The sequence below is a fragment of the Chiloscyllium plagiosum genome, chromosome 21 (assembly GCF_004010195.1).
Source record: "Chiloscyllium plagiosum isolate BGI_BamShark_2017 chromosome 21, ASM401019v2, whole genome shotgun sequence".
Classification (NCBI taxonomy): domain Eukaryota; kingdom Metazoa; phylum Chordata; class Chondrichthyes; order Orectolobiformes; family Hemiscylliidae; genus Chiloscyllium; species Chiloscyllium plagiosum.
Genome location: NC_057730.1, coordinates 38,419,796 through 38,447,609, shown reverse-complemented (window position 1 = coordinate 38,447,609; position 27,814 = coordinate 38,419,796). Strand labels below are relative to the sequence as shown.

Here is a 27,814-nt window from a genome sequence, read left to right as displayed (position 1 = left end):
CACCTTCCTTCGGTTGACTTAGTGGCTCCTATTTCCTGGAATTCTTTTTCCTCTTCTTCTGTGTACACGGGGTTCACAGAAGAAGACTCAACTAGGGGTGTAAGAACCTGCATCTTTGTTACTGTATGGTTCATAGCTGCCTCTTTGACTGTCTCGCCTGCTAGTCTGTTTCCCCTGGCTTCCGGTTCACTCCCCTTCTGATGTCCGTTTATATGAACTATCGCTATTTCTCTCGGGAGTAACAGGGATTCCAGCACTTGTTTTATCAATTCCTCATGAGCTAGTTCTTTTCCTCTGCTATTTATCAGTCCTCTTTCTTGCCAAATTTTTCAGAAGATACGTACCACTCCAAACGCATATTTGGAGTTTGTACATACCATTCCTTTTTTTGTTTTCTAAGGTTCTGAGAGCTCTTTCTAGGGCATAGAGTTCACAAGTTTGGGCTGACCAGCCCTTAAGCAGTCTTTCAGCCTCGATAACGCTTCCCTCTATCCCGGCTACTACAGCATATCCATTGTGCCTTTTACCCTCAATCATCCAGGAGGACCCGTCGATAAACAACCGAGCTCCCACATGCAACGGTACGTCTCTTAAGTCCATTCGCACATTAGTCTGATATTCAGTAATATCAAGGCAGTCATGTTCTGGATTGCCAAGGGCCACCCCCCCTCTCCCCGCCACAGAAATGCAGCTGGATTCAAGCAACTGTCTGTGACTAACACAAGGTCATCCTGTTCTATTAAGATTGTCTCATATTTCAAGATCCTAGAGTCTGTGAGCCATCGTCTTGCTTTCTGTTTTAATATGGTCCGTACCTGATGTGGGGTGCTGACTATTAAGGCTCCCCCAATTTTTTCCAGCGCATTCATTTTTAAGAACCTCAACAGATTTCATAGCACCATTTGCAGTTAATTCAATCCCCAATTTGGTGGCAATATCTCGTCATGAACGCAAAACTGATTCTTCGTGCCTCTCATCACAAAACTGTTGCCATAATCCAATTAACTTTTTTGTTCCCATTCCCTTGGGCTTAAACTTTAAGGATGACCTTGCTGCCCCCGTATAGACTAGGAAAACTAGGTCCTCTGTGTAAGGTCCCACCTTTAAATTTATCAAGGGTTCCTGGTGGGTCCCCGGGGGCAGGAACTCCTGACACCCCTATTTTTCATCAAGGTTCATAAACAACACTGCCTTTACTTCCTTTTTTGGATCAGGGCACTCCCTCTCTTAAAGTGACCTGTCTTTCCACAGTAATAACATCCCACCTGTGGGGATTTCCACTTTGATTCTTGTTCCTGTTTACCAGACCCCTTAACATCTCCTCCCCAATCCCTTCTCCTCCCTTTATTTTCAACATTCCTTTATTCCCTCATCAACCGTGGCTATCATTATTTTTGCCTTCTGTTTCTGCTTCTCATGTTACGTTGCCAGAGCCAATTCAACCAACTGAACAGCTTTAGGGCCATCTCATGGCCATTCCTCATCACCCAATGTTTTGTTTAGACCTTGATTTTTTTTAAAAGAAATATTGCAATATTTCTTGCTCTCTGTAATCTCAAATACAATTTATCAATTTATGCTTGTCTAACTTTAAAGCCTGTTCCTAACTATACATTTTGGAATCTTACTTGTAAATATATATTTATATATTATAAATTCATTTATTCAGTGTTTAATATTCAAAATGCAAAATGCACACAGTTCCCATCTCTGAAATCCACCACAATCATCTGGTTCCAGTCCCCCGATTCAAATCCAAAACTAGTCCTCCCAAGTAGTCCTGACCAGTCATTGCTCAATTACAATGTTATAGATCGTGAAATAACCAGAGCTGCCTTAAAAAGGATTTGTCTATTCAAGTTAAAACTTCAACTGTCCTCCATAAATCGCTTTTATGTAAGGATAAAAGAGATTAGTTAGAAACTGATAGTAAGGCAGTCATGACCTGTAAAAAGAGCAGGAGTTAACATTTTATTTCATAATCTGTAAAATCCTTAACCTTCAAAGAAATCATGTTAAAATTTCCATAATAGAAATCAGATTCAAAACAGTCCCGGATCTCAAGCTCCAGGGAACAAAGCACAAACATTCAATCACCAACAAACAAATGTGCATTCAAACCGAATCACAAAGGGTTAAACTTTCTGTTAGCTGTACAGCTTTTTTTTCTCTCTCTCTCTCACACACACACACACACACACAGACACCATGTCTCACAGACACTTTGAGTTTCTCGCAACGACTTCTCTAGCTTTTGAATATTTTTCTGGACGTCTGGCCATAAGTTAGTTACGAAGTGCACCCTCAGTAGCCCTTCAGCTACTAGCCCTTCTGACACGAAGCATAACCTGATTCCTCCTGACTGTAAGGCTGTTTTTCATTGACATTTTATTATTTGTTTTTTATCCTTTCCTCGCATCCGAGGATTGTACTTCCATTTTCTTTACATTTTTCCTAAAGGACTGTCCTTTGGGATGTAGTCCTCGGACGTTCTTCTAATGTCTCCTTCTAAACTTAAATCATTATTTTTATTCCCCATTTTAATACTCGGCCATTTCTTTATGTAATTTAGTTAACCTTACTGAGGTCTGGTGTCACCTTCTTCCACACCCACTTCAGGGTCCTGACATTCACGTGGGGGATTTCCCCTCTTAACAACCGGTCTAAGGCTGGGTGATCGAATCAGGTAGAAACCTTACTCGTCAGGTTAATCTAGCCAATTAAATACTTTATTTTATATGTTGCCAATTCCCCGTACTTCTCTTACGTCCCCTACCACCAAGGCAATACTTAAAGGTCAATTTTCTTACCTTAGTCTGTGCACAAGAGTTACCTGGTTGAATCAGCGCGCCCTGTCCCGCGGCAATACCTGGCAACCACTACCGTTGCCTATCCCGGTCGCTTACCCGACCAAACCTCCCGCTGTATGTCAGCGCGCCTTGTCCTGCAGCAATTCCCCGGATATATCCAACTGGCAGCAGTAACTACCGCTGCCTACCCTGGTCCCCTGGATCCCCGGATATATCCGACTGGCAGCAAATACCACAGCCTACCACGGTCGCCCGGATAAATCTTTTAAGACCTTTCTTACCCGGGTCTTGTGCACACAAGAGTCACCCGACTGAACCCACCGCGTCTGCCCGTCTTGTTTCCAGGGTCTCCCAGTCCGGATCATGCTTGCCCAAGCTGCCGCGGCAACAAGGGAAAACTAGAGACCGCTGAAATCAGTGAGGTGCCCCTTCTCCGTTTTCCCAAAAATGCCGAGCGACCGGAGCTTGGGATTCCTTAACGAGCCCCCAAATCTGTTAGAAACAAGTTTTAATAAAATTAGACGAGACCACCAAAACTGGAAACAAGACTATTTATTCTACGATCTTGCAAGAAAGGGTAGCAAATGCAGAAGCAAATGAGCAATGAACATTCAAACTAGTACACAGTTATACTTTTGAGCTGCGTGAGGTCATCTCTCCCGACTCTTATATTACCCAATCTTTCTTATTGTATTCTACCACTACCCAGCTGTGCTCCACCCTTATTGCCCCCTTTTCTCCAAGATGGCCGTCTTTCCCTCTGTAAGTGCTGACATAAGGCTAAACTTGTATCTTGATGTTCTTTTACTTAGCTTGTAACATCTTCCATTGTTCACAGGTAAATTGCATTCTTGAACATACGTTTTAACAATGTATCTTTTCATGCTTGGTTTATGCTTTTCAGCTATCTCAGCTATTTTGCTGAGACTATTATTTAAAACATTATGATGAAAGAATTATTTGCTTTAATAATTCTGCACTATAGTTAGTATTTAGTTATCCACAATTATTCATTAAAGATAAAGACACATTTCCCCAATGCTTGCTTAGCTGATATTTTTCTTGTACCCCTTTCCTGCACATACACTCTCTTGCTTTTCTATTTCTGCAAAAACAGCACACTTCCCCATTTCTTACAGACAATAGTTATTAGAGGTTTGTAAGAAAATTGATTTGAAGTTTGTCATAAACCTTTTCCTTTCCCTGATACAGTAGTTCATGTAAATTAATTTTTAGGAATTTTAATTTGATTTGCCTTTGCTTGGCAGTTGGAATGAAGGTTTCTAAAGAAAAAGAGAGCTGGAGTAATGTTGCTATTACAATTTGACTAATTGCATATACTTGCCACATTAGCACAGGTCAGTCTGCTACTTTTTTTCACACACCATGAAAGAGTGAAATGTAAGTACATATTAATATCTAGAGAACACACTGGTGTGACTCCTTGTAGCAGAAAACTGGGCCTAATGTTATAAAATAATGCACCAATAAGTTGAGCCAGATTCAAACTAAATTCAAGTTGGTTTGAATCTGCTATTGCAGAAGCTTTGCTCATTAATCAGAATATATTAAGGCCACCTATTGTAACTTAGCTTTCAATTATCAGAGGAAAATAGAACCTCTTTTTTAGACTGGGAGCCAAAGAATAAAAAAGAATCATTGAGCATGGAATAATCATTAATAATGCATTTTCCATATTTGTCTCAGACAATTCATAATTAGATTGGAGGATTAATAGCTATATTCTTGTATTGTGTCCTTCAGTGATCCATACTATCCTCATTTTGGAAAGGGAATAAATATCTACACACATTATACTTCAATTATTCAGTGCATGATTTAAGTGCATCTGTCCTTTAAAATCTAAACATTTGCACTCCTCTATTTATAATTTAGATAGGACCGATATTACAAATGACAGATCTTCCAAATGAATCAACTCTCTGTCTTCTTATTGACACAAAATAGGAGCCAGTTTGGGGCAAATTTGAATAATCAACAGTCTGGGATATTCTTACTCTCCAATTCATAAGTGAATTGCTCTTTCTGCAAGTCTTGTCTTGTGCTGTGTACGTCAACTTCAAACAGCATTGGAAATCATGTACACTGCTGGGTCCCATCTCAGAAGTTAGAAACGCAATTCGTACAGAAATATCACTGCCTTAATACGGGCTATAATTGGCAACAGGTAGTCCAGGGTGAACTTTATAGTGAAGGTCAAGTGTCATTCAAGTAAATTATTCATTATACAATGATTCTTGATCTTCTCTGGAAACAAAGTCCAAATTCTAACTCTGTTGATCCAGAGTGATCTGATTTACAGGTTGGAATAACATGTCCAGATACCTTAGATGATCTCACACAAACCTGTGGAACAGGACAAAGACGGTTTGAGGTAGCTGATTACCTTAACACCACCCTCTCCCCCTTCAAGTGGACCTTTGATAGAAAGAAAGATGGAAAATATTGGAAGCGTTCACAATCCAGACAGCAGTTGTGGAAAGGCCCGTAGCCTTCCACCCAGAATGGCAACTCTGTTTGTCCCACCACTGATGCTGTCTGACTGCTGAATACGACCCCACAATCTCGACTTTTATTTCATCTTTTCAGCATCAGTTTGATTTTTTTTTACTTTGACTGATATCTGTCAGCAGTAGCGTGCTAATAGTAGATTTCCCCTGATTACGGTAGATACACAGGCACAGGTCAACGTCTTTCTGATTTGTGCAAGCTTCATGTGGAATCAGTAAGGGTGGTTTTAGTGATTATTGCTCTTAAGAAATCAAATTGCAGAAATGAACCATGAAATCCATCAAACTTGATCACACTTTACAACCAAACCAACACTAAGGAGTTTGGTTACAGTGGAGTGAGGTTCTTTCTGCTGTCCCACTCTCTCAGTCTGTTTTGCCAGATGCGAGAAACAAGGAGGATCCTGGATGTTGGGATAGCACAGCAGCAGGGGAGGGGTAGGCTAGTACTGGGTGTGTCTCCAGTTCTGTCCTATGCTGCAGCCTACAATCTGTTGCCATAATGCCATATGCACCAAAAGATGCAAAAACTTGTAAGTGCTGTTCTGATACCACAACAGGTTTCTTTCTCTCTTCAATTATCTGTCCCTGTACTGTGAGACACAAGCAAACAGGGTTCTCCATGAGAAAAGTGGATAAGACTTGAAGTGAGAAGCCACAGAGGATTTCACCTTGAAAAATCTGCCTTTTTTTCCCCACTAATGAGGTCTCAGCTCATTTCACAACTCTCTCCACCCCATGAATCTACCATTTTAATAAATAAACTGACATTGTAAATAAATTCAACTGAACAGCCTGAGGCTATTCTGCTGTACTTATCACTTTGTGCGAGTCCTAACTTAGTGCCTGTCAGGTTGTGAGCAATAAAGGGAAGCTGCATTCCTCTCACTCTGAAATAATGCCGACTGATGCAGTCTCCTTGAGATTGACTGAACGTCCATCCGGTTTCTGAGGGCAATTTGAAGTTGATCACTCTGAAGTTGCCGAAGGTTCAGGATTGAATTACATAGCTTGGTATCTTCTTGGGTCTTGAACAACATGGACTACAGCAAGATGTTTCAAAAGATCGAGTGAGGTATCAAGTGAGGTCTTGCTTGACACCGAGACCAAAGCAATCGCATTGTTCAAACAGGTCTTGGACATCAAGATACAATGCTCGCTAATGAGCAAGGAGAGGCCTATTCTCATAGACTATTACTCATGATCACCATCACTACCAACTAACCTCCCTCTCTCCCACCCATTAGGTTCAAGCTACACACTGAGAATTCCCAACATGAAAGTTTGAGTGGGTACCTTCAGACCTCCAGCTTAGCACCAACATTTCAGGGTACTCTCCACGGGCAATGGTCATATGTACCTCATGTCCATAGAGGATGGCATCTGACACAAACCAGCCTCACTGCAGCATCATGGCAGATCTCTGATCTAATCATGGTACATCTCAGCACTTTAATGCTGCAGTTTGGAGCACCTCTCATTGTAATGTTGCTGCACAGACATTTTATACACAAGGACAAGGACTGGCACCCAGGTCATGGGCTGAACCAGATTGTACCCCAGGGGTCCACACCTTACTTTCTTTGTGCTCACTCACGTTGTACAATGATGCCTTGCTAGTCCTGGAGTTGGGATGGAGTTGGTAAAGTGGGCAGATGAAGATGTAGATAGACAGGCTGGGTGGAGACTTGGGGATATTCAAACTCTATGGAGTTAATAGGGAAAGGCTAGCAAGAAGGAAATGTATCCATTTAAGGATTTCCCAATACTGAGAGTCTGAGACTGAGACTCACTGTTTGCAGAGCGGCTGCTGTTGCTTTACATTGTGAGGTAAATAACAAGCACAATGGAGGTGAAAATGGCTGCCACCTCCCCAGGAGTCAGTGGTGGGGGTTGGGGGGGTTTGAGGGGGTGGGGGAGAGGAAACGTTTCCTTCTGTGAGGGTAAGGGCTTTAATTTCAAAGGATCTCAGGCAATTTAGAGGGGCCTGGCATTACACTGACACTCATACCCTGAAGCTGAAACACTTCTGTGAGTACTACATGCTTTGTAAACCTGAGGCATTAACCATTGGCAATAATCAATAATCCATGAGGCTCAGTCACCGGTCATTAGCGATAATCATGTCTTGATGTCCGAGACTTGTTTCCACTGTCCGTGCTTTCCTGCTGATGCTTCCTCTAGGCATCCATGATCCCTTCCTCAGAGGACGAGATGTCTTGTGAGGCCACCCTGTTGAACATAAAGACTGGGACAAGTCACTTCCACCTTCCAAAAGAGAGAAGGTGTCAAGATTGTGACACGAGAATAATCCATTCACTGCAGCAGTAATGGGAGAGGAGCACCACAGTGCTTCTCAAATGGTGGCTGGGACATGAAGGTCTCAGCATCTCCACACAGGACAGGCAGTGCCAAAATCACGCCCTCCCCACTACCCGGCCAGGCTCTTACAATGACGTGTTTGCTCTGGTGTGAGAGAAAGGAAGGAGTTGAGGGAGGTGAAACGGGGTGGCACTGTATTTAGTGCTGGAATGAGTGAGGGAAAGGTACTGAGGTGTTCCAAGTGTTTGGGTAGGTGGGGGAGAAGTACTGAAGTGGCCCGAGTGTGTGGGTAGGTGAGGGAAAGGTACTGAGGTGGCCCGGGTGTGGGTAGGTGGGGGAGAAGTACTGAGGTGTCCCGAGTGTGTGGGTAGGTGGGGGAAAGGTACTGAGATGTCCCGAGTGTGTGGGTATGTGGTGGAGAGGTACTGAGGTGTCCCGAGTGTGTGGGTAGGTGGGGGAGAGGTACTGAGGTGTCCCGAGTGTGAGGGTAGGTGGGGGAGAGGTACTGAGGTGCCCGAGTGTGTGGGTAGGTGGGGGAAAGGTACTGAGGTGTCCCGAGTGTGTGGGTAGGTGGGGGAAAGGTACTGAGGTGTCCCGAGTGTGTGGGTAGGTGGGGGAAAGGTACTGAGGTGTCCCGAGTGTGTGGGTAGGTGGGGGAAAGGTACTGAGGTGTCCCGAGTGTGTGGGTAGGTGGGGGAAAGGTACTGAGGTGTCCCGAGTGTGTGGGTAGGTGGGGGAAAGGTACTGAGGTGTCCCGAGTGTGTGGGTAGGTGGGGGAAAGGTACTGAGGTGTCCCGAGTGTGTGGGTAGGTGGGGGAAAGGTACTGAGGTGTCCCGAGTGTGTGGGTAGGTGGGGGAAAGGTACTGAGGTGTCCCGAGTGTGTGGGTAGGTGGGGGAAAGGTACTGAGGTGTCCCGAGTGTGTGGGTAGGTGGGGGAAAGGTACTGAGGTGTCCCGAGTGTGTGGGTAGGTGGGGGAAAGGTACTGAGGTGTCCCGAGTGTGTGGGTAGGTGGGGGAAAGGTACTGAGGTGTCCCGAGTGTGTGGGTAGGTGGGGGAAAGGTACTGAGGTGTCCTGAGTGTGTGGGTAGGTGGGGGAAAGCTACTGAGGTGTCCCGAGTGTGTGGGTAGGTGGGGTAAAGGTACAGAGGTGTCCCGGGTGTGTGGGTAGGTGGGGGAAAGGTACAGAGGTGTCCCCAGTGTGTGGGTAGGTGGGGAAAGGTACTGAAGTGTCCCAAGTGTGTGGGAGGTGGGGGAAAGGCACTGAGCTATCGAGTAGGCAACAAAGAAGCCTGGAAGGAGTTAGGGGTCTGAGAGTTTGGTTGGAGTGTATGATGTGATTGTCAAAGTGACTGACAGAAGGTTTTACTGGCAATATTGGGAGTGATAGCACATGAGCCTTGGTGAGTGGGGATACAGAAGCAAAGACTGAGTGCGGGTGAGCTAGCAGAGATAACATGGTGATGTCTACCCTGCTGCAATGGAGAAGGGTGCTGACCTTCCTCCTACAATAGCTCGGTGTTTCTCCCTCCCATGCAGACTGCACTGACCTGGATGGTAACCTCAGTCAAGGATGGCAAGGTCTGGTATCGTGCCTTCCTATGCCAGTCATGGGGGAAGGCAGCATTCCTCCTCTATACTACTGCATCCACCTGGCCCTTATGTGAAAAGCAGGGCACCAATTTCCCAAGTCTGCCAGATCCATTAAGATTTCTGTTCAGATTCAGGGCGTTGTGTTTTTTATATTTAATTTTATCTATTACCATTGTTATAAATTTTCAATTTTCCTTCAGAGACAGAAACACTTTTTGCTAATTGGAAGGCAAATAAAGTTAGGCTGGAGCCTTTAAAACAGCTGCTGGATCATTTTACCTGATAGCACTCTGGATTAATGCCCATGCATGGTTTGGCCGAATCATTTAAAGTTATAACATTAAACATAATTAATGAAAATCTTTCAAACAGAGAAAAAATGTTTCGAGTATTTATTGAAAAGTTGGCGATCAAGGCCCATCATCTGCAGTTACAGCCGAACATTAATGCTGACTCTACACAGCTGAAATAGCAAAGATTATCATTTGGAAGACAACGTAAGAGAGGATACCGACAGAACTGGTCCCTGGAAATACTTATAAGCATGAAGCTTCCTTTAAATGTGCTAATTAGGCTATGACCAGAAACTCAATCCCATAATGCCTACCATTCCTGATACTTCCTCCTCATGTTTCTTACAAAAACTCCAGCATTCTGAGATTTTTGATTGTCATTCCATGCTGTGGTGTTGCTGGTACTTACGATACAGATTTAATGCAGTTGTCAAAAATGACTGCTTTGCTGATGGACAACGTGTAGGATTTGTGAGCCCAGAAGCCACAATGAAACCCTTCCTTTCCAAAATTACTATCTTTTCTTCTTTGCCACACATGTGTCTTTTCTTGGTGACATTCCTCTAAACCCACACAGTTGACATCAAAAAATAATACTGACATTTTTATGGGCATTCAGAAGCGTTTTGTGCCCTGTCAAACAACATTCTGGCTTTCTAGCTACAACATGCTATGGACTGTGCATTAGAAGTATGTAAATGAGCTCACTTTCCATTCAGAGCATGGTTATCTGGGCATAGCCAGGGATCACTCTTGATAAGTGTAGTCATTTGACAAAAAGTGACCTCTGTCATTCCAGTGTCAGTTCAAAGCAAATGTACTGTGATAGTAATCAAGGAATGAACTGCCCCAACAATACTCCATTACCACTAAAAACAATCTCTACTGCTCCAAGGAAAATGGCCCCAGCGTATTCAGCCTCTCCCTATAGCTCAAATTCTCCAACCCTGGCAACATCCTTGCAAATTTTTTCTGAACCCTTTCAAGAGTCTAGAATTGCACGCAATATTCCAACAGTGGCCGAACCAATGTCCTGTACAGCCGCAACATGACCTCCCAACTCCTGTACTCAATACTCCGACCAATAAAGGAAAGCATACCAAATGCCGCCTTCACTATCCTATCCACCTGCGACTCCACTTTCAAGGAGCTATGAACCTGGACTCCAAGGTCTCCTTGTTCAGCAACACTCTCTAGGACATTACCATTAAGTGTATAAGTCCTGCTAAGATTTGCTTTCCCAAAATGCAGCACCTCGCTTCTCTATGACTCTATGATAACTTCTTGGATTTGAAAGGATACATGATAAAAAGCCACAGTCTAAGTGAAAAAGGCAGAGGAGATGGTAACAAAGTCATCAAGTTCTACATTTTACCTATAACCCCAATCCCAAATGTAGTCTGTAAACATTATTAAAATTATTGGAGATGGTACTGGAAGATGGCAGTGATGTAGATGATCAGCCATGATTTAATTGAATGACAGATCAGACTCAATGGACTGAATGGCCTACTCCTGTTGCTCTGATAGACCGAGGCGTTTATAAAGCCTACCTTGTTCTACAATAGACTGCACCTGCCTGTAAGAATGTGCAGGATACTTTCTTAACCCACAAACCAAAGTGATTGGTATCAAGGGGAAGGGTCTTTATGCTCATTTGTGTCACCAAGGGTTTTCTTCATGCTCAGTTCATAATGAGTTTGCACAGAAGTCATCAAAGATCCGTAGTCTCATTATGTAGGCTGTGCAACACAAAATGCCCTCTGCTCCAAATATTGTAGCCATTATAGAGTCAACTGCTACCTGGCCCAACAATACTGAGTGTAGATATAGCACTTTGTGTATCACACAAGAGAACAGTTGAAATGATAAGGGCTCCTTCTGAGCTAAGAATTGAGGCAAATATTGTGCTTTAACCATCATCCAATCGATGCTGCACCTCTCAATATTCTTGTGACTGCTACATGCTGTTTGAGAAACAACTGGCAAAAAATGTTTCCAGATTATAAATCACATTGGTGAACACGAAACATCAACTATAAACAAAACACTGAATATGATGTTTCCCCTGCAAATACTTAACACTGCTTGATAAGCAATGAACATCATTACTCTTCATAATTCAAATTTGTTTAATTGATGTGAACGGATCATTTCATTTTAGAACATCTAATTCCCTTTGACTGTGATATTTTGCTTCTTAATACAAATTATTGAAGAATCTATTCCTGTTTGTACAAAAATGCCCCGAATTCAAGACGACATTAGATGAAAATTTAAACAGAAAGAGTATTCAGGGTTACAAAGAAAAAGCAGGAGAATAGCATGAATCTCATTCAGAGAGTCAGTGCAGACAAAATGGGCCGAATGTCCTCCTTCTGCACTATTACAATTCTATGCTTCTGTAAATTGTCACAACACTCTAGGTTATTTCTAGCTGAGGGAAGGTAAATTTGAAATGAACTGGCAGGTCAGGCAACATCTGTGGTAAGATAGCAGAATGAATGTTTGTGTCCAGTGACCCTTCTTCAGAACTGTTTTGAGAAAAGGTCATAGAATCATAGAATTTGGGTCACTGGACCCAAAACTTTAACTCTGCTTTCTCTCCACAGATGCTGCCAGACCCGCTGAATTTTTCCAGCAATTTCTGGGGTTTTTTTTTGCTTCAGATTGTCAGCTTCCGCACTCTTTTGGGATTTTTGAAACGAACTTCCCAGATTTGACCCTGACGACCCTTTCCCATCCCCAGATTGGTCCAGTTTAAATTTGCTTTTTCACCAATCCAAGGACATCACATATGTTTGGGCGGGATAGAATGGCCGGTGTACGTGTTGTGAAATTACAAGGTAGCTCAAACCATAAACTGGGGCAACACAGGGAACTGCTCTGATCTGTCACTGTTAAAATTTTAAGTCAGTGTCCTGCAAGCACTTTGAGCAGATTGTACACCTAGAGCAGTATGAAGCTATCCCCATATAGCTTTATGTGGGGATAGACTTGGAACAGTATAAACAGGATACACCTGGAACAGTATAAAGCTTCCTCCTGATAACATCACTGTGACCTCTGATCTGACACACCACAAAGTGGTAATACCTTTTTTTTTAGCCTTGAACATACAGAATGGATGATTCTGACTTGTAAAAGGGTTCTTTATCATACATTCCCTGAAGCTGCTGAGAGTTAGCCCTTAACCAGGAGCAAGCTCTTACAGAAATAGCTGTCTGCTCAGTTCCAAGTGAAATGATTTACTACATGCTTGTACAGTTTAGCACTCAGAACCTTCCAAAGCGTATCACTACCAATTTTATATTGAAACCATTATGAAGGATTACAATAAATATCAATATTTATTTTGCTGCCCATGCCTTGTTGACTTTTAATGGTAAGACCTAAGACTCATCTGATGATAATTCGGAGACTAGGAGTGATCAATAGAGATATATCTAAGCAACACCTTGATTTATGACTGGCCACAAGATATATGGCTCAGAACAGTCCTGAAAGGCAAAGAATCTCAATCTTAATACCTCCCAAACAGTGCGACCATTTTAATGCAGATAGCACATCAGCTCAGGTGCATGAAGGAATATTCCTGTTCAGGAGCAGTTACTGAGTCTGTCTGGATGAGGGAGCTGAAGTAACGTTGGTAGAGGAAACTGATGAACTTCAGCAGGAACCCACTCATTTTGGTACAAACAGGTCCCTGTGGAATCCCAGGAAAAGCTGAGTAAGCTGCAGCTTGACCAACAATTTTATTTCAACAATTTATTTCGACCCCTCTGAGAGAAATCTTCTCTTAGCCGCTCGTGGAGAGGTAAGTGTTTCGGATCAATGCTTTTAAGTCTGCATGTGGTGGGTTCAAATAAAGCAGAAGGTTGAGCACAAATCATGAGATGTAAAAATAGACTGGGAGCTTTTTCATTGGCATGTAGGAGGTTGAGGGGTGACCTTACAGAGGTTTAAAAAATAATGAGGAGCATGGATAAGATAAATGTTAAGGGTCTTTTCCCTAGGGTGGGGGAGTCCAAAACTAGGGTGCATATTTATAAGATGAAGGAAAAAGCTTTAAAAAGGACAGGAGGGACAACATTTTTACACACAGAGTGGTTCATGTGTGGTACGAACTGATAGAGGAAGTGGTGGATGCAGGTACAATTACAGCATTTAAAAGACATTTGGATAAGTTCACGAATAGGAAAGGTTTGGAAGGATATGGGCCAAGCGCAGGCAGATGGGACTAGTTCAGTTTGGGAACATGGCCATCATGGACCGAAAGGTTTGTTTCTGTTTTTATGACTCTATGTATTGCTTAAGGTGCTGTCTTTCTGATGTGATGTTAAAGTTTGACCACATATGCCCTGTTTGGTAAATAGAACAATAGTTTGAAGAAGCAGAAGGGAATTATCTCCAGAATCTTGGATCATATTTATACCTTAACCAGTAAATTATCTGGACATTATCATATTGCTGCTTGTGGGAGCTTGCTGTGCACAATGCTATATTTCTGACATCATAACAGCAACGACACTCCAAAAATATGTAACTATCTCAAAAGCATTTTAGAATGTCTGGAAGGTATGAGAAGCCCTATAAAATCAAATTCCTCCATTTCTCTTCAATCACGGCATGGATTTTCAGGATGGGCAGAGGAACTGAAAATCAGAGACTGGATGTAGGTTTGCTCGCTGAGCTGGAAGGTTCATTTTCAGACGTTTTATCACCATACTGGGTAACACCATCAGTGAGTCTCACGTGAAGCACTGGTGTTAGTCACCCGCTTTCAATTTATGTTTTTAGGTTTCCTGGGGTTGGTGATTTCATTTCCTGTGGTGATGTCATTTCCTATGGGTGTTGTCATTGCCTGTTCATTTTCTCAGAGGGTTACAATCATTTTCGGCAACCCAATGGGATTAGATGTCAATCATGCAATGAACTGTCTGTCCTAAATGGAAAACAGACTGCCTTCAAGAGTGGCCAACCAATCAGAGCGGCTGTAGCACCACTAAGAACAGGCCCCTTTCCAGGTCGAGAACAGGTCCTGGAGCAGTATCTGTACCAGGACTGTAATAGGCCCTGGTTCAGTATCAGTACTGGAATTGTATCACACCTTGGAGCAGTGTCCATACTGGGACTGTAACAGGCCCTGAAGCAGTGTCCACACAAAGACTGTAACATGCTCTTGAGCAGTGTCGTATTGAGACTGTAACTGGCCCTGGAGTAGTGTTCATGCTGGAACTGTATCACACCTTGCAGCAGTGTCCATACTGGGACTGTAATAGACACTGAAGCAGTCTCAACACTGAGACAGTAACAGGCCCTGGAGCAGTGTGCATACTAGAACTGTAATAGGTCCTGGTTCAGTGTCAGTACTAGAATTGTATCACACCTTCGAGCAGTGTGCACAATAGGACTGCAACAGGCCCTGGAGCAGTGTCCGCACCAAGACTGTAACAGGCCCTGGAGCAGTGTCTGTACTGAGACTGTAACTGGCCCTGGAGCAGTGTCCGTACTGAGACTGTATCTGGTCCTGGAGCAGTGTGCGTACTGGGACCGTAACAGGCCCTGGAGCAGTGTGCGTACTAGGACCGTAACAGGCCCTGGAGCAGTGTGTGTACTGGGACTGTATCAGGCCCTGGAGCAGTGTGGGTGCTGTCACTGTAACAGACCCTGGAGCAGTGTGCATACTAGGACTGTAATAGGCCCTGGAGCAGTGTGCGTACTGGGACTGTAATAGACCCTGGAGCAGTGTGCGTACTAGCACTGTAACAGGCCCTGGAGCAGTGTGCGTACTGGCACTGTAACAGGCCCTGGAGCAGTGTGTGTACTGGGACTGTAATAGGCCCTGGAGCAGTGTGTGTACTGGCACTGTAACAGGCCCTGGAGCAGTGTGCATACTAGCACTGTAATAGGCCTTGGAGCAGTGTGTGTACTGGCACTGTAACAGGCCCTGGAGCAGTGTGCGTACTGGGACTGTAACAGGCCCTGGAGCAGTGTGTGTACTGGCACTGTAACAGGCCCTGGAGCAGTGTGTGTACTGATATTGTAACAGGCCCTGGAGCAGTATGCGTACTGGGACTGTAACAGGCCCCGGAGCAGTGTGCGTACAGGGACTGTAACAGGCCCTGGAGCAGTGTGCATACTGGGACTGTAATAGGCCCTGGAGCAGTGTGCGTACTAGCATTGTAATAGGCTCTGGAGCAGTGTGCATACTAGGACTGTAATAGGCCCTGTAGCAGTGTGCGTACTAGGACCGTAACAGGCCCTGGAGCAGTGTGTGTACTGGGACTGTATCAGGCCCTGGAGCAGTGTGGGTGCTGTCACTGTAACAGGCCCTGCAGCAGTGTGCGAGCTGGGACTGTAACAGGCCCTGGAGCAGTGTGCATACTAGGACTGTAATAGACCCTGGAGCAGTGTGCGTACTAGCACTGTAACAGGCCCTGGAGCAGTGTGCGTACTGGCACTGTAACAGGCCCTGGATCAGTGTGTGTACTGGGACTGTAATAGGCCCTGGAGCAGTGTGCATACTAGGACTGTAATAGGCCTTGGAACAGTGTGTGTACTGGCACTGTAACAGGCCCTGGAGCAGTGTGCATACTAGGACTGTAATAGGCCTCGGAGCAGTGTGTGTACTGGGACTGTAACAGGCCCCGGAGCAGTGTGCGTACTGGGACTGTAACAGGCCCTGGAGCAGTGTGCATACTGGGACTGTTACAGGCCCTGGAGTTGTGTGTGCGTACTGGGACTGTAACAGGCCCCGGAGCAGTGTGCGTACTGGGACTGTAACAGGCCCCGGAGCAGTGTGCGTACTGGGACTATAACAGGCCTCGGAGCAGTGTGTGTACTGGGACTGTAACAGGCCCTGGAGCAGTGTGTGTACTGGCACTGTAACAGGCCCTGGAGCAGTGTGTGTACTGACACTGTAACAGGCCCTGGAGCAGTGTGCATACTAGAACTGTAATAGGTCCTGGTTCAGTGTCAGTACTAGAATTGTATCAAACCTTCGAGCAGTGTGTACAATAGGACGGTAACAGGCCCTGGAGCAGTGTCCGCACCAAGACTGTAACAGGCCCTGGAGCAGTGTCCGTACTGAGACTGTAACTGGCCCTGGAGCAGTGTGCGTACTGGGACCGTAACAGGCCCTGGAGCAGTGTGCGTACTGGGACCGTAACAGGCCCTGGAGCAGTGTGTGTACTGTGACTGTAATAGGCCCTGGAGCAGTGTGTGTACTGGGACTGTATCAGGCCCTGGAGCAGTGTGCGTGCTGTCACTGTAACAGACCCTGGAGCAGTGTGCGTACTGGGACTGTAACAGGCCCTGGAGCAGTGTGCATACTAGGACTGTAAAAGGCCCTGGAGCAGTGTGCGTACTGGGACTGTAATAGGCCCTGGAGCAGTGTGCGTACTGGCACTGTAACAGGCCCTGGAGCAGTGTGCGTACTGGGACTGTAATAGGCCCTGGAGCAGTGTGTGTACTGGCACTGTAACAGGCCCTGGAGCAGTGTGTGTACTGACACTGTAACAGGCCCTGGAGCAGTGTGCGTACTGGGACTGTAATAGGCCCTGGAGCAGTGTGTGTACTGACACTGTAACAGGCCCTGGAGCAGTGTTTGTACTGGCACTGTAACAGGCCCTGGAGCAGTGTGTGTACTGGCACAGTAACAGGCACCGGAGCAGTGTGCGTACTGGGACTGTAACAGGTCCTGGAGCAGTGTGCATGCTGGGACTGTAACAGGCCCTGGTGCATTGTCCATACTGGGACTGTAACAGGCCCTGGAGTTGTGTGTGTGTACGGGGACTGTAACAGGCCCCGGAGCAGTGTGCGTACTGGGACCGCAACAGGCCCTGGAGCAGTGTGTGTACTGGGACTGTAACAGGCCCTGGAGCAGTGTGCGTGCTGGCACTGTAACAGACCCTGGAGCAGTGTGCGTACTGGGACTGTAACAGGCCCTGGAGCAGTGTGCATACTAGGACTGTAATAGGCCCTGGAGCAGTGTGCGTACTGGGACTGTAATAGGCCCTGGAGCAGTGTGAGTACTGGCACTGTAACAGGCCCTGGAGCAGTGTGCGTACTGGGACTGTAATAGGCCCTGGAGCAGTGTGTGTACTGGCACTGTAACAGACCCTGGAGCAGTGTGTGTACTGGCACTGTAATAGGCCCTGGAGCAGTGTGTGTACTGACACTGTAACAGGCCCTGGAGCAGTGTGCATACTGGGACTGTAATAGGCCCTGGAGCAGTGTGTGTACTGGCACTGTAACAGACCCTGGAGCAGTGTGTGTACTGGCACAGTAACAGGCACCGGAACAGTGTGCGTACTGGGACTGTAACAGGCCCCGGAGCAGTGTGCATGCTGGGACTGTAACAGGCCCTGGTGCATTGTCCATACTGGGACTGTAACAGGCCCTGGAGTTGTGTGTGTGTACGGGGACTGTAACAGGCCCTGGAGCAGTGTGCGTACTGGGAATGTAACAGGCCCCAGAGCAGTGTGCGTACTGGGACTGTAACAGGCCCCAGAGCAGTGTGCGTACTGGGACTGTAACAGGCCCCGGAGCAGTGTGCGTACGGGGACTGTAACAGGGCCCGGAGCAGTGTGCGTACTGGGACTATAACAGGCCCCGGAGCAGTGTGCATACTGGGACTGTAACAGGCCCCGGAGAGTATGCGTACTGGGACTGTAACAGGCCCTGGAGTTGTGTGTGCGTACTGGGACTGTAACAGGCCCTGGAGCAGTGTGTGTACTGGGACTGTAACAGGCCCCGGAGCAGTGCGTACTGGGATTGTAACAGGCCCCGGAGCAGTGTGCGTACTGGGACTGTAACAGGCCTTGGAGCAGTGTGTGTACTGGGACTGTAACAGGCCCTGGAGCAGTGTGCATACTGGGACTGTAACAGGCCCTAGAGCAGTGTGCGCACTGGGACTGTAACAGGCCCCAGAGCAGCGTGCATACTGGGACTGTAACAGGCCCCAGAGCAGTGTGCATACTGGGACTGTAACAGGCCCCAGAGCAGTGTGCGTACGGATTGTAACAGGCCCCGGAGCAGTGTGCGTACTGGGACTGTAACAGGGCCCGGAGCAGTGTGCGTACTGGGACTGTAACAGGCCCCGGAACAGCGTGCGTACTGGGACTGTAACAGGCCCCAGAGCAGTGTGCGTACTGGGACTGTAACAGGCCCCAGAGCAGTGTGCGTACTGGGACTGTAACAGGCCCTGGAGCAGTGTGCGTACTGGGACTGTAACAGGGCCCGGAGCAGTGTGCGTAATGGGACTGTAACAGGCCCGGGAGCAGTGTGCGTACTGGGACTATAACTGGCCCCGGAGCAGTGTGCATACTGGGACTGTAACAGGCCCCAGAGCAGTATGTGTACTGGGCCTGTAACAGGCCCTGGAGTTGTGTGTGTACTGGGACTGTAACAGGCCCCGGAGCAGTATGTGTACTGGGACTGTAACAGGCACTGGAGCAGTGTGTGTACTGAAACTGTAACAGGCCCTGGAGCAGTGTGCGTACTGGGACTGTAACAGGCCTCGGAGCAGTGTGTGTACTGGGACTGTAACAGGCCCTGGAGCAGTGTGCATACTGGGACTGTAACAGGCCCCAGAGGAGTGTGCATACTGGGACTGTAACAGGCCCTGGAGCAGTGTGCGTACTGGGACTGTAACAGGCCCCGGAGCAGCGTGCATACTGGGACTGTAACAGGCCCCAGAGCAGTGTGCATACTGGGACTATAACAGGCCCCAGAGCAGTGTGCGTACAGACTGTAACAGGCCCCGGAGCAGTGTGCGTACTGGGACTGTAACAGGGCCTGGAGCAGTGTGCGTACTGGGACTGTAACAGGCCCCGGAGCAGCGTGCGTACTGGGACTGTAACAGGCCCCAGAGCAGTGTGTGTACTGGGACTGTAACAGGCCCCAGAGCAGTGTGCGTACTGGGACTGTAACAGGCCCCGGAGAAGTGTGCGTACTGGGACTGTAACAGGGCCCGGAGCAGTGTGCGTACTGGGACTGTAACAGGCCCCGGAGCAGTATGTGTACTGGGACTGTAACAGGCCCCAAAGCAGTGTGCGTACTGGGACTGTAACAGGCCCCGGAGCAGTGTGCGTACTGGGACTGTAACAGGCCCCGGTGCAGTGTGCATACTGGGACTGTAACAGGCCCCAAAGCAGTGTGCGTACTGGGACTGTAACAGGCCCCGGAGCAGTGTGCGTACTGGGACTATAACAGGCCTCGGAGCAGTGTGTGTACTGGGACTGTAACAGGCCCTGGAGCAGTGTGCATACTGGGACTGTAACAGACCCTGGAGCAGTGTGCGTACTGGGACTGTAACAGGCCCTGGAGCAGTGTGCTTACTGGGACTGTAACAGACCCTGGAGCAGTGTGCTTACAAAAGCCCCTGCAATGCTGGTGATTAGATGGGTGTGCTAGTGGCAATTACACGTGCCTCATTCAGGATGGAAGGCAGCTCATTGTGAATATACGGGGATGCTAGTTAGGGGTTTGCCATAGACCAACATCTACTGCATCAAGAGAGACCCCTTTCCCATGACATGCCCATCCCAAGTCTTCAAGGAATCTTCCAGGTTTTACTGGGCAGCATCGCCCCACAGTTTGCATATCCCCCTGTACCCACACAGCCTTTCCTCCCCTGACCCCACTGCTACTATTCCACCAGTGAGAGAGAGAGAGATGAAGCCCTTCAGTGACCTTAAAGGCATTGCTGTCTATGGTAACACTTCTTGCCTATCCCTAGTTGTCCAGAGGGCAGTTCAGAGTCACCCATATTGTTTTGGGTTGGAATCACATGTAGGGCAGACCAGGTAGATTGCCTTCCCAAAAAGGTGTTATGCAACTGGATGGAATTTTACAACAAGTAGGCCATCTTTCTATTCCAGATCCTTTACTGAATTCAAATGTCACTGTTTTGCCACGGTGAGATTCACACCCTTTCCCTCGAACATTAGGCTGGGATTTTGGATTAATAGTTCAATGGTATTAGATTACATCAGTCTGAGCTGTCCTCCAGGTGGACAAGCTGTGCTGGCCCTTCCTGCCCCAGTTTTATCACAGAGAATCAATAAAGCAATGGCACTCTTCAACCAATTTCTCTCCTAGATTCACGCATCCCCCCTCTCCTTTTCCTTCTCATCCACCACAGCCGGCTTCTGGGTCGGGAAGGCAGAAATTAAAGTCCACCCATAATATTTTGCGGAAGCTATTACAAAAAAACTGTTTCTCAGCCAAGTGCTCTGTGATTCAATAATAATGACATTTAATCATGTTACCAGTTGTTAAGGTTCAATTTCACATATTATTTGAGAATTGTGTTGGATTTATCATGTTAGAGTGACCATTGACTTAGTTTCTAGACCAGCATGCAGCTTCTCACAAGCATAGGTGAGAAGGTGTAGGTTTGCTTGCTGAGCTGGAAGGTTCATTTCCAGACGTTTTGTCACCCTACTAGGTAACATCTTCAGTGGGCCTCAGGCGAAGCAATGCTGAAAATTCCTGCTTTCTATTTTATATGTTTGGGTTTCTTTGGATTGGCGATGTCATTTCCTGTGATGTTATTATTTCCTGTGGGGAAGTCACTCCCTGTTCCTTTTCTCAGGAGATGGTAGATGGGGTCTAACTCAATGTGTTTGTTGATAGAGTTCCAGTTGGAATGCCATGCTTCTAGGAATTCTCATGTGTGCCTTTGTTTAGCTTGTCCTAAGATGGATGTATTGTCCCAGTTGAAACGTCTGGAAATGAACCTTGGAGCCCAGTGAGCAAGCTTGTATCTAAAACCTCAACCTGAGTTACAAATCTTCTCAAAACTCGCTAATATATCAAGGCTGGTTCATTAAGAATATTCAAAACTACGACACAGAGATTCTTAATTTGTTAGGGAAACAAAAGGAATAGGGGAAAGGCAGGATTAACAGAACAGCCATGATCTCATTGAATGGTGCCGCAGACATTTTGGGCTGAATGGTCTTCTACTGGTCCTACACCTTCTAGCCTTTTATTCATTCATTTGGTTATCCAACACTGCACAGAGTCACACAGCACAGAAACAGGCCAAACGGTCCAATTCATCCATGCCAACCAAATTTCCCAAACTAAACTTGTCCCATTTGCCTGCATTTGGTCCATATCCCTGTTCTATTCATGTACCTGTCCAAGTGTCTTTTAAATGTTGTAACTGTACATCCTAATTCAAAACTCTGACTAGAATCACTAAATTGTGTGCAAGTATACCAGCCTCCTCTGATAACTTGGAGATGTTTATAAAGCAAAAAGAAACAAAACGAATTGTATTAATATACAGAAACTATTTGACTTTTTGACTCATGGCACAGATTTAATTATTGTTTTCGCAGCTCATTTTAATTTCTCTGTGCTGGGAATTACAATATATTGACAATTTGTGCATACGGGGTCAATATCAAGCACGTCAGGTGTACCTCACTCTACTGCATCTCCACTGTTCCGGCAGTCTACCTGCCCCATCAGAATACCGCCCTCTGGTGTACAAAGAAACATTTCCAACCCCACCACAATCCTTGATGACTATATTAACACCAATTAGTGCTCTATTATCGAAGGCTTACCACCCACAAGGGAAATGGATTAACATTCGGAAAATGTACTTTACTTGACATTTGGCATAAAATGCTAAAATTAAAATACAAGTTTTGTAGACACTAACTCACTAAGTTATCCTAGACAGGGCACTGTGATATCTCATTGTAATTCCTCACAGATAAGTGGATGATGTGTTAACTCACTAGGGGTAATTCTGACTTTGGGAAACAGTGTAAAATGAATGAGGTTAAACCACTTGCTGTTATAATGCTCCCTGACATTCATTTGAGTGCATTCAAAAGCATTCAAAACTTCTTTCAAGTATTTTTGAAGTAAGATCTGATGCCCTGAGGTCAAACGCCTGTTGGCAATGTGTTTGTATAACGCAGTTGATTCTCATTCCTGCTTCTAAACTTTCTTGTGGGGCTGTATCTAACTCTAGGCCTTGAGCTCACAATACTTGCTCGCATCCTACATCAATCTTTTATCGTGTGGTGACACACTTTCAGTTTGGGCTCTTTACAGACTGTTTGAGGAGAAAGGCAAAGTCAAGGATTATCTCCAGGTTTCAATGACACAATAAACCATTATTATGAAACATTACAATGCGTGTTCCATAAACCTGAACCTCTCACACAGCTCTCTCTCCTCCACAAGCATTTTGCCGCTGTCACAGGCATTAATTAATATTCCTATTTATTCTCAAATGAGTTACCTAGATTACTTTCATTACAAGATTCATGGTATATATTTGTCTCATCTCTGCTACCCTCAATTTTTGACTGGATTCGCCTGTTCCAGTTGGTGAATCAGGAAATTCTATGTCCAAATCGAGAAGCTTGAGGTAAGGGTGGTGATCTTACACGTTCTCTGCTGGCTTCCATTGGATCAAAATTTTCATAGATCTGGCTGAAGGAGTTGGTGATAATGTACCTGCATGGGAAACGTGAGGTGGTTTGGCATTTTATGATTAGCACTGGATACCATTGTTCACTCTCCTAGAAAAAAATAAAATGCTACATCCATGTAATCTTAGGAATTGTGTTTGCCAAATTCATTAATCTAGCGAATGAATCTGAAGGCTTAAATTTTTCTGCTAGTAAGATTGACTATTTTGTTGCATTGTTTGATTGTTGACAAGCACTTGAAACTTTTACTATTTTCTTCATCTGGAAGAATATTGTTAGGATCTTGTTCTCCATGTAGTGCATTCATTTTATTGTATTGTATTACGCTAATTGATTAAATATCTCTTTTGAGTTTTTGTTGTTGTAAAGACTATTGTTATGGTTCTAAAACAGAACACTATTAAATGTCTGCTATTTGAAATGCTGTTTTCGATATTGAGTTCAGATTATTTTTACCAGATAGGGCACCTCAATAGCAATGAATGAACATATTCCCTTCCCAAGATGGCTGAAGGATCTCCAATTGATTTGTAAGTATGATCTTCTAAAAATGGCTTCACGCAAAAGAATTAAAAATTGTTTTGAGTAGCAAAGATGGCTGCTCTGATGTCAATAGTCCATTTTTTCTGCATCTGAGGCATTTCAGAATAAACTCAACATCATGTGATCAGATTCACACTCTTTTTGATCTGAGTTTTCATATTTTAATTACTAAAGTTGATAATACTTATTTGTATCATAGAATCCCTACAGTGGGAAAGCAGGCCATTTGGCCCATCAAGTCCACACTAACTTTCCGAAGAGCATCCCAATCAGACCCACCCTTCCACCCTATTCCTGTAACCTTACATTTCCCATGGCGAATTCACCTAACCTGCACATCCCTGGGCACTGCAGGCAATTTAGCATGGCCAATCCACCTAACCTGCACATCTTTGGACTGTAGGAGGGAAGTGAAGCATCCAGAGGAAACCCACACAGACATGGTGAGAATGTTGAGTAACACTTGCATTTGTTGTTCAACGGTCAAAATAATAAATCAGAGTAACTTCACGGTTAGTACTTTGATATCTCAAATCACAACAATGATTTCCTGCACTCTCTTTAATTTCCTTTTCCTGACACCTATGCTTAAAGAATTATTTTAACTTGGTGTTATCAAGTATTTTGTGCAGGAACTTTATTTCTCCTAATGCCTTGTCCAATATGTATCCTTGAGATTAATTAGCTATTTATTCCAATCGTCTTTCTAGAAAGTTCTTGGTATCAATTGACTGCCTCGCCTGTCTATTCATAAACAATTCTGCAACCGAATCAATGATCATATTCTCTGAAGTGAATTGAGACAACTGTCAGATTTAGCACTGTTTGAATTTCCCCAAAATTGCCGTTAATGAATAAATGGGATTTATTTAATTTTTCTGATGATAAGATGAATTAATATAAAAAATGAATTATTGTTGGCACTTAGTTATCGGAGAATTATCAGCTTAATTAACAAAGAGCTGTTTAGAGCCAAAATCGTTCCTGAAATGAATGTGTCAGTAAATGTGGTTGAAGCAAGCTTTTCTTTGCATTAGTGAGTCATTAATCTTCCTAACTGTGACAATCAAATTTGGAACAAGGAATACAATAGATTAAAGACTGGGAGTACCACAGGCAAATGAAATCAATAAAAGATAATAAATGAACAGTACCTTAAAGAATTAATGCAGTTTAGGTGAATTGGCTGTGCTATATTGCCCATAGTGTTCAGGGATGTGTAGGTTAGGTGCATTAGTCAGGGGTAAATATAGGGTAGGGGAATGGGTTTGGGTGGGTTACTCTTCGGAGGGTCGGTGTGGACATGTTCGGCCAAAGGGCTCGTTTACACACTGTAGGGATTCTAGGAATTATAACGGGTTACAGTGCAGAAAGAAGCCACTTAGTCCATCACACCTGTGCTGACCTCTTCAAAAGAGTTATTCAATCAGTCCTGCAGGAGGTCTGGTAACTTGACAGATAACAACCTCTGAGGAGAAAATCTTTGCTTCAAGTCCCACTTCAACGCTTGGTGACAACTGAAGGATTGATTTGGAGGTGCCGGTGTTGGACTGGGGTGTACAAAGTTTTTAAAAAAATCACACAACACCAGGTTGTAGTCCAACAGGTTTAATTGGAAGCACACTAGCTTTCGGAGCGACGCTCCTTCATCAGGTGTTTGTCAACCACTGATAAAGGAGCAGCGCTCCGAAAGCTAGTGCTTCCAATTAAACCTGTTGGACTATAACCTGGTGTTGTGTGATTTTTAACTGAAGGATTGTTCTTGTTGCATTCAACACAGTGATGAATATTTTTATATTTTCCTGCCATTCCCAAAGCCAAAAAAAAGTATATCTGCAGATGTGAAATAAACATTAGGTCTACTCTGCTGCTCTTTACCTGTCGAGTGTAAATTTTCCCTCTTTATGTACTATCGTGACCAGACCTAATACAATTTCTCTGTTTGATTATGGTTCCAGACGGATACCCAAAACTGTTCAGCTCCAAAATGAGGAGGGCAGAAATGGCTCTCCTTCATTATTCAATCACACTCTCTCTTGGTTGCTACAGGGTTAATTTTACAAAGATCCATTCCTTTCTGGACGCCTTTCACCCAAACCAAATGAAGTTTACTTTTCAAAAAAAAGAGTCAATTGAACCAGGCTTTCTTAAAGTAGCAGAAAGAGTGAGTTTATTTGTTTGTACACCTGAGAAGAAATAGGAAAGCTACACACATCCACACAGATGAGAAATAAGAGGGGAGTCCAAAATTATAAAATTATAAATATATGATTCAGGCTTTCAATTGCTCATGAACAGCAGATCGTTGAACTTTGTGACCATTGCAGTGGAGGTTGTTGGCTGCACTGACACTGAATATCCTAGTTTTCTCAGCTGATTGAAGTTCCTTTGTGCTGCTTTTATTTTTGAACTGATTTGCAACAGAGTGAGAAACAGTCATTGTTGACCTGCAACACCGGGAGATCTCGGGGTTAGTTTTTCAACTGTGATCTGCACAGCACACTAATGCCCTAACCCATAATGAGACCCTCCTCAGCCCCATGGATCCAGGAGGGTCGAAGCTGACTTTTTACTCCCTGGTCCTTGTGTATTCTGGAGACATGGCTGAAACAGGAGGCTTGCTGCCAACCGATGGTCAGCTTCCCTTATTACCTTTTCTTTTTAAGTTTCTGCTTGTTTGAAGTTTTCCAGAGACTTTACAGGTGCAATATTCCATGGACTATCCACAAGACTCCATTGGACCATCTCAATTTAAATACACAGTTTTTCTGCAGCAGTCCTGTTTCTAAAAGCACGACATTTTGGAATCAAAGAGTAAAAAAAAGCCTATAAATATTTTAGCATTCTAGTTCATCATTCTAACAGTAACTATTCAATTCCATCTTGAAATTTGCAATTAAATCCTGTTTGACCAACCTTTCAGGTGGTGAATTCCAGATCATTGTAACTTACTACAAAAAGTAAAGAAACCTCTTCTTACTTGCGGTCCTTTAGCCAATCGTCTCGTAGTTGCGTTCTTTGGTTAGTGGCCACTCTCTCAGTGGAAAAGTTACTTTTTATATGCTCAATCAATTGCCCCCATCATGGTGATTGTGGTATTGATAGTTATTGAGGCCATCACTGATCGTTCTTTTTCATTTTGTCATCTTTGGTTTGGAACTCTGAGCTGAACTTGAGAATCGAACTTTGAACTTTGAGCAGCAGCTTATTTCAAAAAAGAGAGAGCAAATAATCGTTTGCTTATGCAAACTGGTCTGGAAAGATAACTGCAGATTTTACTGCTGTCCGAGGGACACTCCTGATATTTCAGCCCGAAGATGTTCTAGGCTCAGGACTGGGCAACTACTATATTAGTGAAATGGTCAATCAAGTGTGGATCAGCCAGCCAATCACAGAGAATGCTTGTAAAAGAGAGGAGGAGAAGGATGAGCCATCTCGCTGGGCCTTTGAAGCCATGACTGTGTTTTTAAAAAGCATCTGGGCAGTGTTGCTATTTTTTGATTTCTCTCTCTCTCTTTCTCTCTCACTAAGCTTTCACTGCTGTTATCAACTTATTGGCTGTTCTTGTAAGAGAAAACCTCTCCTTAAGATGTGGGTGAATAATCCTGAAAGGGTATGGACCTCGTTTGCATGAGTCAGAATTTTGCAACTCAAGAAGACCTACATGTGAATAATTGCCTGTGAATAATTATATTAACTAAGAATTTCTGAAGGTCTGGTACCCATCATGAAACTGTTGAATTGGCAAATTATGATGCTTTGTTTTATTTTGTCCCTTAACTGTGTCCATCTGTTGGTATGTAAGGGGGTTCTGCTTAAAGAATATCGGTTCCTAATTATAAAAACTAAGTAGATTGCCTTATTGTTTATCCATGTGCTGCTAAAGTTACATTATTAATAATAAATTGTTAATTTCTGTTAGGTTTCTGATATCTGTTATTTTTAAAGTCTGGTTAATAACAGTTGAGCAATTTTGTGGTTTAATTGAATGATTTAATTTTACTGTGTTGCATATCTAGCAATAGGGAGGCTGATTTGGTTTGGCTTGCTGCCCCTGTGCCATAACATAGTTGGCTGGTAGGATGAGGAGAGGAGTACTAATACCAGATAAATCATTTTGACCAAGTGGGAACCCAATATTAAGTCAAAACAATTTCAGGAATATAGAATCCCGACACAAGGATTCCACAGAGTGTGGAAACAGGCCCGTCAGCCCAACAAGTCCACGCCGACCCCCGAAGAGTAACCCACCCA

The 27,814-nt window shown here is 44.6% G+C and overlaps 1 long non-coding RNA gene across 1 annotated transcript; it reads left to right on the top strand.

Moving 5' to 3' along the window:
• Position 1: 1 nt before the first annotated feature.
• LOC122560781 lies at positions 2–27,814 on the top strand. The gene is made up of 3 exons (XR_006314806.1): positions 2–581; positions 23,481–23,547; positions 27,092–27,814. It is a non-coding gene; the product is annotated as an uncharacterized LOC122560781 (long non-coding RNA).